The sequence below is a fragment of the Euprymna scolopes genome, chromosome 28, assembly GCF_053919585.1.
Source record: "Euprymna scolopes isolate OS-2025 chromosome 28, ASM5391958v1, whole genome shotgun sequence".
NCBI classification, from domain to species: Eukaryota; Metazoa; Mollusca; class Cephalopoda; order Sepiida; family Sepiolidae; genus Euprymna; species Euprymna scolopes.
The window spans coordinates 36,661,786-36,674,168 of record NC_136509.1 but is presented as its reverse complement, the minus strand read 5'-3'; the positions used below and the strand labels follow the sequence as shown (position 1 = coordinate 36,674,168).

Genomic DNA, 12,383 nt, shown 5'->3' with positions numbered 1-12,383 from the left:
GCCTCTGTGGCCCAATGGATAAGGCACCGGCCTCCTAAGCCGGGGATTGCGGGTTCGACTCCCGTCGGAGGTGAAATTCTTTTAAAAATTCCCTTAATAAGGTGAAGTCAGGTGTGTGGTCTGCAATCATTACCGAGAGAGATCTATGACGTCAAGTTTAGGTAACGACTCGCAGGAAATAGGCGGAACTTAATATATATATATATATACTAGCAGAGTGACTAGACGATGCTAGGGATTGAATAGAGATTAATGAATGTTTCGCATCCTCCTAGTTTTGTTGTCATCGAAATCAATGAAATAATTCATTTTTCAATTAAATAAATTGCCTGCTCTAATTGCACGGCACAATCACGTTAACGCACCGGTTCTCATCATATCACCCAAGTTAATCAACGTTGAGCCTGGTCAGTACCACATGGGTGACCATTTGGGAAGGCTAGGCGCTGTATTAACCTTCTGGGAAGGTTAGGCGTGGGGCCAGCACCCTCACCCTGTAAAAAGAACTCCTCGCTACAAAAGCATCTACACAGTTGTAGATGGCCTATGTTCCTCCAGGGGCTCAAGAGCTAGGGGGATGGGGGCCTGCTCTAATTGCGTGAAAGTGTCTGTTTGTGTGCGTGTCTGTGTATCTGTGTGTCTGTGTGGGTACACTTCCTTACGCAATAACTCTGTCAATTTTAAGTCTACAGATTCGAAATTTAATATACAGTGTACTGGGATTTGGAAAAATCGATGTGATCGGTTTTCGGCCGGAAATTCTCCGATTAAGGGGTAAAAGTTCAACGATTTGACCTTGGAGAACTCTACCAAACTCCATCGACAATTTTCGTTCTAAACACTTTAAACTTTAGATATAGGTTCGTTGGACAAGGATCCAACTTAATAACTGAATTTGGGCCAAAAGCAATAAATTTTAAAGGGTCATAATAGGGGTCGAAGTAAAAAAAAATTGACCACTTTTTTGGGGGGTTAAAGAGAAAGAGAAAGCTATTAATAGACAGATATATCATAAAATACAATCTTTAGGTACCCGAGGAAATATATTCAGTTATACTTTGCTCTTATTTCCGATTTGTAGTTTAGCATCATATCGACTCAGACAGCGACTCAGACCTCACTGCCAATGCGCAATCTTCTACATAGGCTGACATTGCAAAAATGATCACATTTTGACACTGTTATGTCTTCCTCGTCATCAGTCAACGTGTTTTCCTGAAGTATAGGAAAAAAACTCAAAGTTAATTTTGAGATCCATGTCCTAATAAATTTCTTTCACCGGCTTCTGATTTTTTGGCCAACGCGATTTGAATGGTAGACCGAACATTATTCTGTTGAAGCACAGGATTTTGATGCTCCTACTATATCTATTTTTATTAGTTTATATATATATATATATATATATATATATATATACTTTCACTTTTATATATATATATATATATATATATATATATATATATATATAAAAGTGAAAGTGTCTGTGTGTGTGTCTGTGTAAATTTCCCTACGCAATAACTCTATCAATTTTTAGTCTACGAACTCGAAATTTAATATACAGGGTACTAAGATTTGGGAAAATCGATGTGATTGATTTTTGATCAGATATTTTGCAATTAAGGGGTCAAAGTTAAACGATTTGAGCTTTGAGAACTCTACCAAACGCCTCCGAAAATTTTAGGTCTACACTCTTGAAATTTTAGATATAGGTTCGTTCGATATGGATCTAACTTACTAACTTGATTTGAGCCCCAAACATTAAATTTTAAGGGGTCATAATAGGGGCCTAAGTTAAAAAAAATTGACCGCTTTTTTTTTTTGCTCAACATACATCTCCAAATACCCGGGCAACGCCGAGCACCCATGCTAGTATATATATATATATATATATATATATATATATATATATATATATATATATATACATATATAAGAGACATTAAGAGGAGATTATATAAATACTCGTTCACATACACTTTTTCATGATAAAGCAAGAACCCAGAAATAGATGGAATCGAATCGACAAAGGTCAACGCCAGACCCAAAGTGGGTTTCGATGTACTGCATCTTATCTGTGACGTGCTCGGACATAGGCGTTAACCCAGTTAGTCGCACACATGAAGTGTGCAATACTGACGACCATACCATATGGGCCACAGCGTATTCCATTGGCTATGCCTCGATTTTATTTTTTTTAAATATTTTATCTAGTTCAACATTCTACTATGGAACAAGTATATATATATATATATATATATATATATATATATATATACATTCTACTATATAACAAGTGTATATATATATATATATATATATATATATATATATATTCAAGCAGGTTTGATTAAACCCGACTAAGTTATTCTTTTTTGATTTTTTGCCGATTTTTTTTGTAATCATTTGTATTCGCCGAGCGGTCTTATTTTTTTTTTCTCAGCTGGTATGTTGTATAAAATGGCGCCTAAAATTTGTTGTCCAGCCATACTCTTCTCCAGTGCTTTCTATCGGTTCGTTCGACAGATGGAAAGATATCCAGAGAAATCGGAAAAAGAATAACTCTGTCAGACGTATAATGATTTGCTGCCAAAGTATAAATACACACACACACACACACACACACACACACACACACACACACACACACACACACACACACACACACATATATATATATGCATTTTTATGCAGCATGTCTACTTAGGATTGTAATTACGTATAAATAATACAAGGCTTCTTATTTAAATAGCTCAATAGTGCAATACTGGATCTATAAATATTTCTTAAAAATACCACTTCATAAAGATCAGACACACATATTGTTGCTCATTTCTGGTAAGAAGTTGCGTACAATTGTTTTGGCTCTATGTTGGTATAAATATGTATAATAATTAATTAATTGAAACTTGCAACAACTGCGCAATATCATCAACGCATAGAAACAATGTTTCAAAGTTCCACATCTTATGAACAAGTCTTCCCTATAATCATGTCTCTATTGATTTTACATGATTATAATGTCCGGTTTGGATTTTCATTTAAAATTCAATTTATAACATCCAACATTATTTTTCATTAATTAAAATCAGATATTATTATCTAATGAATATTACACCAACATATGTGTTATTATTTTTAGGCTCTAAGTCAGAAAATTTAGGCATATGTTTATGTTTCTAACATCCTAGACATTTTTTTCCTATTTTGTGATAGCGACGGTTCGCAACATATATATATATATATATATATATATATATATATATATATATATATATATATATATGATGAAAATGATGGAAATAGTATTCCGACAAAATAGAGAAAATAAAAAGGAACAAACCGTATTATGTGTTCATCAACGTTTCGTCTTTATTTCGAGACTTCCTCTGGATGTATGAGATTAAGAAACAAAAAATACCAGTACAAAATATTTGAAAATGTTTCACGTGCAGAATGTGACGCAGGTCTATTTCAGAGAAACGGAAAAAAGACGTTGGAAATTCAAAAAGGAGGGGGAGGGCTGGCGCTGTTAAAGAGAAGAAATTTTAGTGATGTCATATAGTCGTTAATGTAATTTTAAAACTATGAACGGTTAACTAAGAGGGTTAATTTTGGTCTTCCTATGGGTAACCCTCTTAGTGGAGTATTAGCTTGCCTTTTCTTAGAATTCCTAGAATCTGGTCCTTTCAAATTCAGATTACCTCCAAACACAGAATATTTTAGATACATTGACGACATTTTAATTTTTCTTCCTGAAAATACGCGCATAAATATCATTAGAGACAAATTAAACTCAGTCGAACCTTCCATAAAGTTTACCTGTGAAACAGAAAACAATAACTCATTATCTTTTCTTGGCATACTTATAATAAAATTCAATAATATACTAGCTGTACCCGGCCACGCGTTGCTGTGGCTCAGTTTGTTAAAATGGAACACATTCCTCAAGAAAAATTGCATTTTGTTCGTTTATTTACTTTTATTTATTTTTTGCAATTTTTTTAATCTATAAAAGTTGTTATTTTTTCCCCCAAAAAAGATTAATTTTTTACCATAAATTGTTCGGTGAAAGTTTTTTTCAGGAAAACTTGCACTTTTTTTTAAAAAGAAATTTGGCTGTAAACGTTTCACTTTGAAAACGGAATTTTTATTATAAAAAGAACAGATGAATGCTTTGCATGAACACTGTAAATAGTTAGGCGACAGTAAAGAAATGTTTGGTTCTTTTTTTCAAGAGAATGTACAAATTATTTTTTTTAACAGAGGTTTAGAAAATAAACAGAAAAATACTTCCATCATTAATTATGCAAAAAAATAAATAAAATATTTATTTAGTGTTTCAACATTATGCTTATAAATTACGATAAAACTTGCTGAGTATGCGCTGTTTTACGGTTGTTGTAAAAATGGAACGGAAACTTAAATTTCGCTCCGTTTTAATCTTTCTTAATCTGTTAATTGTGCCCCCCAACGAATATAATCAAAACAGTAACATTCAACAATTGTACTTTATGTATATAAAACACAAAATATTAAAAAAAAAAAAAGTTAATAACGAAAGGGAAATAATTCCATTTTTAAACGAAAAAGTCAGTTTGGTATATCTTTTTGTTATTTTTTACATAAGTCCAGCTTACCATTCACATTGGAAATGTCGACATTTATAGGTTGTCGAGTACGTTTACAATGAATAAACACTCCAATCTACCCATGTTAAGAACGGCTTTCGGAATAGACACCCCTAACCTTGTCAGCATACCCGAAAAGCTATAAAAGTTGACGTGTCGAATGTGAACGATGAGTTGGACGTAATGTAAAAATGTACCGAATTTAAAAGGAAACGAAATTCAAATTTCCGTTCCATTTTTGCAACAACAGTAAAGCAGAGCATTCTATGTAAATTTTGCCTAACTTACTGTATTAATGCTATTTTTTTAAGCAAAAAAATATTTAGGTTTGGCTATAAATTCCTAAACTCATTTCACCCTAAATAATTTAGGTGACTGAAATAGGAATCTAATTGAATCTTTAATTTCATGAATAGTATGTGAGAAATTCATTTTTCTTCGAGTTATATCGAATTCATTAATATGGACTTTAGGGGCTTTTTTCGTAATGTTCCTGGAAAAATTATTTTTTTATTGTTACAAATTACGATGCTTTATTTATATATAAAAAAAGCAAAAATAAATTCTTGCGTTTTTATTTACTACTGAAAACCATAACTTTAGTAAAGGTATTTTTTTGTTTAAACAAAATAAAACATTTTCACTAAGAGTTAAGAAAAAATAATTTGTTCATTATATTCTGCGATCATTATTTCATAAATACTGAAATTTCCATTAAAATTGGTTAATTTCCTGATTTTTGGTGAATTTTTAAGTACAGGGAAGGGACAAAATGTTTATACACTTTGAGCGTCGGCATTCATTTTGTCTGTACCTACCATTTTTCGATGAATATTTGATAGGAAAGCGACCACGTGTGGTTAATTTAAATTATATTTCAATCACATGGTTACATTATCAATAAACATGTGATTAAACCCATTGAAAATTTACCGATATTGTAAACACATTCTGTTTACATTAAGCCTGTAGTAGTGAGACCAAAATAGCCTTTTAGTGTTGGCAACTGAGATTTAAAAAAAAACCCGCGAGATCAGGAGAAAGAAATCTCCAGAAAATCGCTAGATTTTGATTTTTTAGCGTCTGAAATTTTCAACAATCGCCAATTCACCCCCACCCCCCAAAAAACTCCATATTTTAACTTCCTACCATAAAAAATTATAAATATAGTATATTCAATATATAAAATGTTCCGCGTTTTCTCACTATATGTGCCTGAAATTATATTGAAGCGGTTAGCTCCCCAGAAGGCTTACATTTTTAATCAGCTAGTTTTACCTGGGTTTTTTTTTTTGTAAGAAACAAATCATAAACTCAAACTTTTTACAATAAAAGTTAAATTGAAATATACTGCAAATTAAACATCACAATAATGGTGCAACACATTTTGAAATTAGAAAAATATAAAACAAAAAAGCTTTGTTTTCGCATGTTAAAAGTATTTAGGTTGGTAGATAATTAAATTCTACTGTATTGGGATGAGTTCTTTTTTGCTGTTGTTTCTTGCTTTTTCAATTTTCGACTAAATACTTCTAAATTAAGCGGGGTTGATTAGATCGTATTTTAAACTAAACTTCGGAGGTTAGAATGCCCACCCCCTACCTAAAATGCACTTGGAAAAATCGATTTTATAGCGAGATTTTAGAATGGTTAGCCGAAAAAAATCGAAAAACAAAACAAATAATCAATAAATAATTGTTACCAAAGGCAATAAATGCTACTTTTTTGTACTTACATGAATTAGTTCATTTTATGCTTTAAAGTATTTTCAAGCGCTTTTCTTTATTTTTTAATCTAAAATTGCGGGTGTGTGGGTGCCAAATATCTTCAAGTTTTCTAGAATTCCCCGCTAGATTGCAAACGAAATCTCCATATCTAGCAGGAAAACCGCTAAATTGGAAACACTGGTCACGTGAAGGGAAGCGGTAATAAATAATTGTCCCTAAATAAAAAATGGCCTATCGGTACAAAGAAAACCACCTATTTATTATAGAAAAATTTAGTATAATGTTATAATTAAAAAGAAATATATAAAAACACATATGGGTATAGTAAACATATTACACCAAAACGTGGAAGCCATCCATCCAGTGGTTCTTTAGACTATTAATTGCGAACGAACCAAGAGTTACATTTTTATATATATAGATGTATGTGTGTGTAGATATATATATATATATATACACACTAATATATATATATTATAATATAAAGCTGAATGTGTGTGTGTTTGTGTGTGTGTCTGGTCACGAATAGGCTCCTATATGATTGACTATTTTAAAAAAACTGATTACATATAATGATAGAAGATGTATCGAGACAAAGAATGGGTATGTTTGATCGGGCAGAACGGTGGTTCATTAAAATTGTGAGGTCTGCGTTCGCGCCTGGTCCACAAAGTATGGAAATAAATTAAAAAATTAAAAAAACAACGTTTACAGGTGTTTTTGATATAGATTACATAATAATACTTTGATAAGTATGTTTTAACTTAAATACGGATGGTATAATAAAATTGTGGGGTCTGCGTTCGCGCCTGGCCTCCATAGAATGAAAATAGGCACAAACGCGCCTGGCCTCCATAGAATGAAAATAGGCACAAACTTTAAAAAAGAGTTTTCATATCTATCTGCGTAAGTATACTTTGATAATTATGTTTCATTTTGAAGAAATATGTTATAATAAACTTATGGGATGTTCGTTCACGCCTGACCTCCATAAAATGGAAATATGTCACAAAGTTTAACAAAGTTTTTTAATATAGATCCACAGAACATTGTGATAAGTGTTTCAGTGTGAACAGGTATGGTATAATAAATTATGATGTTTATCTTTTTTATTTTTACTTTCATCATATTTTGCTTTGGTTTTGATACCCCCAATTTCGAAGCTATCTCTTTACAACCCTTCCTTTTCATAACATATCATACTTTCATAAATTTTCTGTAGGTTGTTTTTGAACCCAATCAACGACCATTTCTGTAGGCTGTTTTTTAACCCAGTCAACGACGAGTACTTTTAATATATATATATATATATATATATATATATATATATACATATATATATACTAGCAAAAGTACTAAATATATATATATAAAAGTACTAAATATATATATATATATATATATATATATATATATATATATATATATATAAAGGTTACAAGGATAGGATAAAGGGCGTTGACCCTTATTGGTAGTCGTATATGCTGCGTACTACTAGTACTCCTGTGGATTCTACGGTACTACGATACTGCTCTCTGGGAGGGTTATCTCACGTCGTAATCCTTCTTAGATTAAAAAAAAGCATCTTGCATAACGTTGGCGGCTTGAGAAACTATTTGGGAAGGGGGAGGAATTTTTTCTATGACTATAATCTTTCAAGTGAGTTTGTCGTTCGCTTCGTTATTCTTAAGCGCATTTTTTCTAGATTTTATTGTCTCCGGAAGAGTGTGCCTTTTTTATTATTTGATCGTCTCTAAAGAGTAGCTAGAAGGACTGAGGACAATATTTTTGTTACGGGTTGTGAAACGTGCGTAAGACAGTAAAGAAGAAAATATTGGTATGTACGAAAATAAAAAAAATTAAAAATTAAACATAATATCACATGCATAGTGAGAAAGTGTGAGAGAGAAAGAGAGAGATAGCGAGAGAGAGAGAGAGAGCGAGAAAAGAGAGAGTGAGAGAAAGCAAAAGAGACGAGGGGGGACCTCAGGTTCCAACAAAGGTTCAACGTGTGCTGTGACCCCTAAACATATCAATGAATTATAGCATTTATGTGGGCTGGTGTGCCCTTAACGACCCTTCGTGTTCAAACTAGAGCGAAATGCATTCCCCAACTGTTGTATTGTGTATTCCAAGCGAAACTGTTTGCGTGCACCGAATTTTCGATCAAAATAAATTTACCGACATGTAAAATGAGAAGGGCTTATCAAGTTTCCCTTTTCCTGTTCATTTTACTCGCATTTAATATTCGCGAAAATATTGGAGAGAATTTTCTTTCACTCAATGTAATTGCGCACTCATTGAATATCCTTTGAAAAATCACACACTATCATCTGAGCTCTTAAATATACGCGTGGAACACTGCGTAGTGGATTACATATAAATAAATAAATAAATAGTTTTTCAGTAATTGACAATTGAAGTTAGGTTCATATTTTTGAATAATTCGTTCTAGAAGTATAATAGATGTAGCAGCAGTAATAGTAGTAGTAGTAGTAGTAGTAGTAGTATCATACTCACTAGGGATATGATTCTTTTAATGATAGGGATCGATAATATGTGTTATTTGAATTATTCGGACTCCTGTTCTCGTTCTGAGTGTTATTCTCACAAGTGCCCGTAACGTAACGAATAAAGTACTAAGTAAAAATCAGTTCTTAGCGACTCACTTCCGGATGTTGAAAGTTCGATCCTCAGTGGGTGATATACTAAAAATACAATTACGAATTATTGAAAAATTCGACCAGGTCATGGCTGACAGAACTGGAGCATGCTAATTCATGACTAAATATGAAGAGTTCCGTTCGAAACTCCGTATAAATTTTCGTGTTCGACAGTAATATTCCCGAATGTTACAAGATAAATCCGAAGAAGTTCGGAGGTTACATCAGTCGAAACGTAATGAAAATGACACGTGGTTAGAACAGTAATTCAAATACTCCAAATAATTCAAATTATCCTAAAAATCTGCATGATTCAAAAATAAGCTGAATAACCCGAATAACTCAAATAATTTAAACTTGCACACCGAGAGTAAGCGGTGTTATTTTATTTATTTATTTATTTTTATTTATTTATTTTTTTTAGTAAACAACAAGTCTTCTCTAATTTCTAGTGCTCAAGTGCTTTCAATAAGCTTTACAAATAGCTTATTACTATTGATATCTAGCTGGCAACGACCATTGGCCTCCACTGAGAGTTGGTTGGCAATAATCCTCCCAAAGTCCAAGTCCTCTCTGCACTATTCTAGTGGAGGCCTGATTACTGCTTTCCCTTCTTGGTCTTTACCTCCTTGACTCTTCATAACTAGTAATACCCCAAGCAAGGAATCGTAATTTCAACCATCTAGTTGATAGTTGGCAGCACAAGAAGTGCTCATAAATGATGTTTATTTTATAGAAATATCGACCGTAACTTAACGGTACTAATTGTTTTTTTTTTTAGCAAAGAGTTTTGCATTACATTAACTAATAGCAAGCGATATCACTTAATAACAGGAAAAGATTAGAACTTGACAGGTGTAAGTCCACCATACGTGTTAGTTTTACGCATGTTCAAATATAAATCTATATCGATAACAACGAAATTATTTAAGGTTTTTACACACACAAACACACACACACACATACACCCACACACACACACATAGCGTATTGGCTCCATCATAATAAATATGAACTCTGCATTAATTGAAATTTTACGGCCGGGTCATGCCTGCGATCAATTATATATATATTGGGTACAATATAATAATCAAAGGGAAATTACTTCTATAATTATAAATACGAAATCTGCATGAATTAAGATATCATGTTTAGGCGTGTTTTACAACCAAACAACGACTGGCGGCCTGATATATATATATATATATATATATATATATATATATATATATATATATATATATATATATATATATAATTTGAGGGTAAACAGTTACATATGATCGCTACAAACAGCCATCTGTTTCAGTCAATGAGACTTCCTCAGGCGACCATGCACCCATCGACGCTACAAAGAATTTTTTTTTCCATTTCTCTTTGTAGAGTCGATTGATTCAAGGTCGCCTGAGGAAGTCTTATTGACTGAAACAGATGGCTGTTTGTAGCGACCATATGTAACTGTTTACCTGCAAATTAAATAAAAAAAATATGTTTCTCTTGTCATGGAGTGCTATCTAACAACCTATATATATATATATATATATATATATATATATATATATATATAATCATGTCTGAGTGCTAAAACGTTTTCATCCTAAATTCTACGTCATTATGGACGATTTAGAATCTATGCATAAATAGAATTCAGCATGAACAGTGAAATAAAACCAATCATCCAATGAAAACCATAAAATTTATAAGTAATTAATAAACGCTCGTTTTTTCAAAGGAATATGCAACCCACTTAGCCTTCATGACTGAGTATATCAAGAAGTCCGTTTTAATATTTTTTTTTATATAGAAAAAAGAAGATAATTAATATCAATGTCAGACCAAAAAAAAAAAAAAACAACTTAAATTTATAGGTATATAGACAGATAAATATATCATTTGCGTTACACCATTGTATGATTTAATGAAATTTTAGACATAAATATCTCTTCCGGCAGTCTTCTATAAAAATGCTTTTTGTTTAAACTAGCTGTCTTAGTATTTTTTTTCTTTTGTTTTGATTCCACTATGTTTCCTTTTTTTTTTTTTCTTTCTGATATTTTTCTTCTACATCTATTTCTCTCTCATTTTTTACTTCTTCCTTTCTGTCTCTCCCCTTTTCTTCCTTTATTTCCTTTCTTTCTCACAACCACCCTTTCTTTTCCTTCCATACTTTCTCTCCATTTCCTTTCATATTTCTGTCACCTCTACCACATAATTAGGGCTATGACAACAGCATATTCTTTCCCTTGTTTTGATTCTCAGGTATATATCCATTGATATCTTATATGTTTTTTTTTATGTAGAATGATATTATCCTCAGTTGATTAATTGTGTCGAACTGTGTCGGATAAATAGTCGAGAGTAAAAACAATGAAAAGAATATGCTGTTGTCATAGCCCTACACATGATATAACCATTCTAGTTTCGCTTCTGTTCTCTGGCTTCATTCAACGAGGACGATTATCAGTGACTGTCCACTTGTTCCCTTTTTTACGCGAGCGATTCTAATCTTAAAACAGTGTGTAAAAGTACAAAGATGTGCTAAAAAACTGAAATGAAAATAAAAACTCAGCTTTGATCTAACGTTTTGCAGGTGCGCGTTTGGATGACTACGTTTAATCAAAAACGGCAGGTAAAAGTGATTTTCCCCAAACAATACACAAAACAAAAAAAAGATGAAAAAAATAAATGCGCAACAAATGTTACCAAAGGCAAGAAACGAGGTGCCTTCAATAAGTTTCCAGATTTTTTTCCTATGGCCACTTTTATTGATAGTACACACATGAAACTCTTGTCCCCTTCGAAGTAATCTTCTCCGGCTGCAATGCCCTTGTTTTACCGTTCCAACAACCTTTAGAAGTCCCCATGAAAGTCCTCTTGTGTGAGCATATCAATGATCCTCGTCACAGCCACTTTCATCTCAATTTTCTCATAACGACAGCCTTTAAGGTTTTCCTAGAACTTAGGAAAAAATCATAAGTCACAAATAGCAAAGTCTGGACTATAGGAAGAGTAAAAAACTGCCTTGATGCCCATATTGATAAAATAGTCTGTGACAAAGATGGAGTTGTGGGCTGATGCATTTGCGCAAACCTTCCGCATCGTTAGTTCTTCCCGAATAACTGTGTATACAGTTCAAACTGTGCACTTACTGTCCCTATCGACACACGACAGTCTTTATCCATGAAATTCTTTATTTGGCCAACCAACTCCGATGTTCTGACTTCCTCGCTCCCCTCACATCTTTCATCACTCACAAACTGCCTGCCTTCATTGAATCTCTCATGCCACTCGAAAACTGATGCAAGATGATCCAAAAGCTGTGTGTCGCATTCCGTACATTTCTGCGGCATTTTTTTCCAAGTTTA

The 12,383-nt window shown here is 32.6% G+C and overlaps 1 non-coding gene across 1 annotated transcript; it reads left to right on the top strand.

Moving 5' to 3' along the window:
- Positions 1–73, top strand: Trnar-ccu (transfer RNA arginine (anticodon CCU)). The gene has a single exon. It is a non-coding gene; the product is annotated as a tRNA-Arg (tRNA).
- Positions 74–12,383: the final 12,310 nt, after the last annotated feature.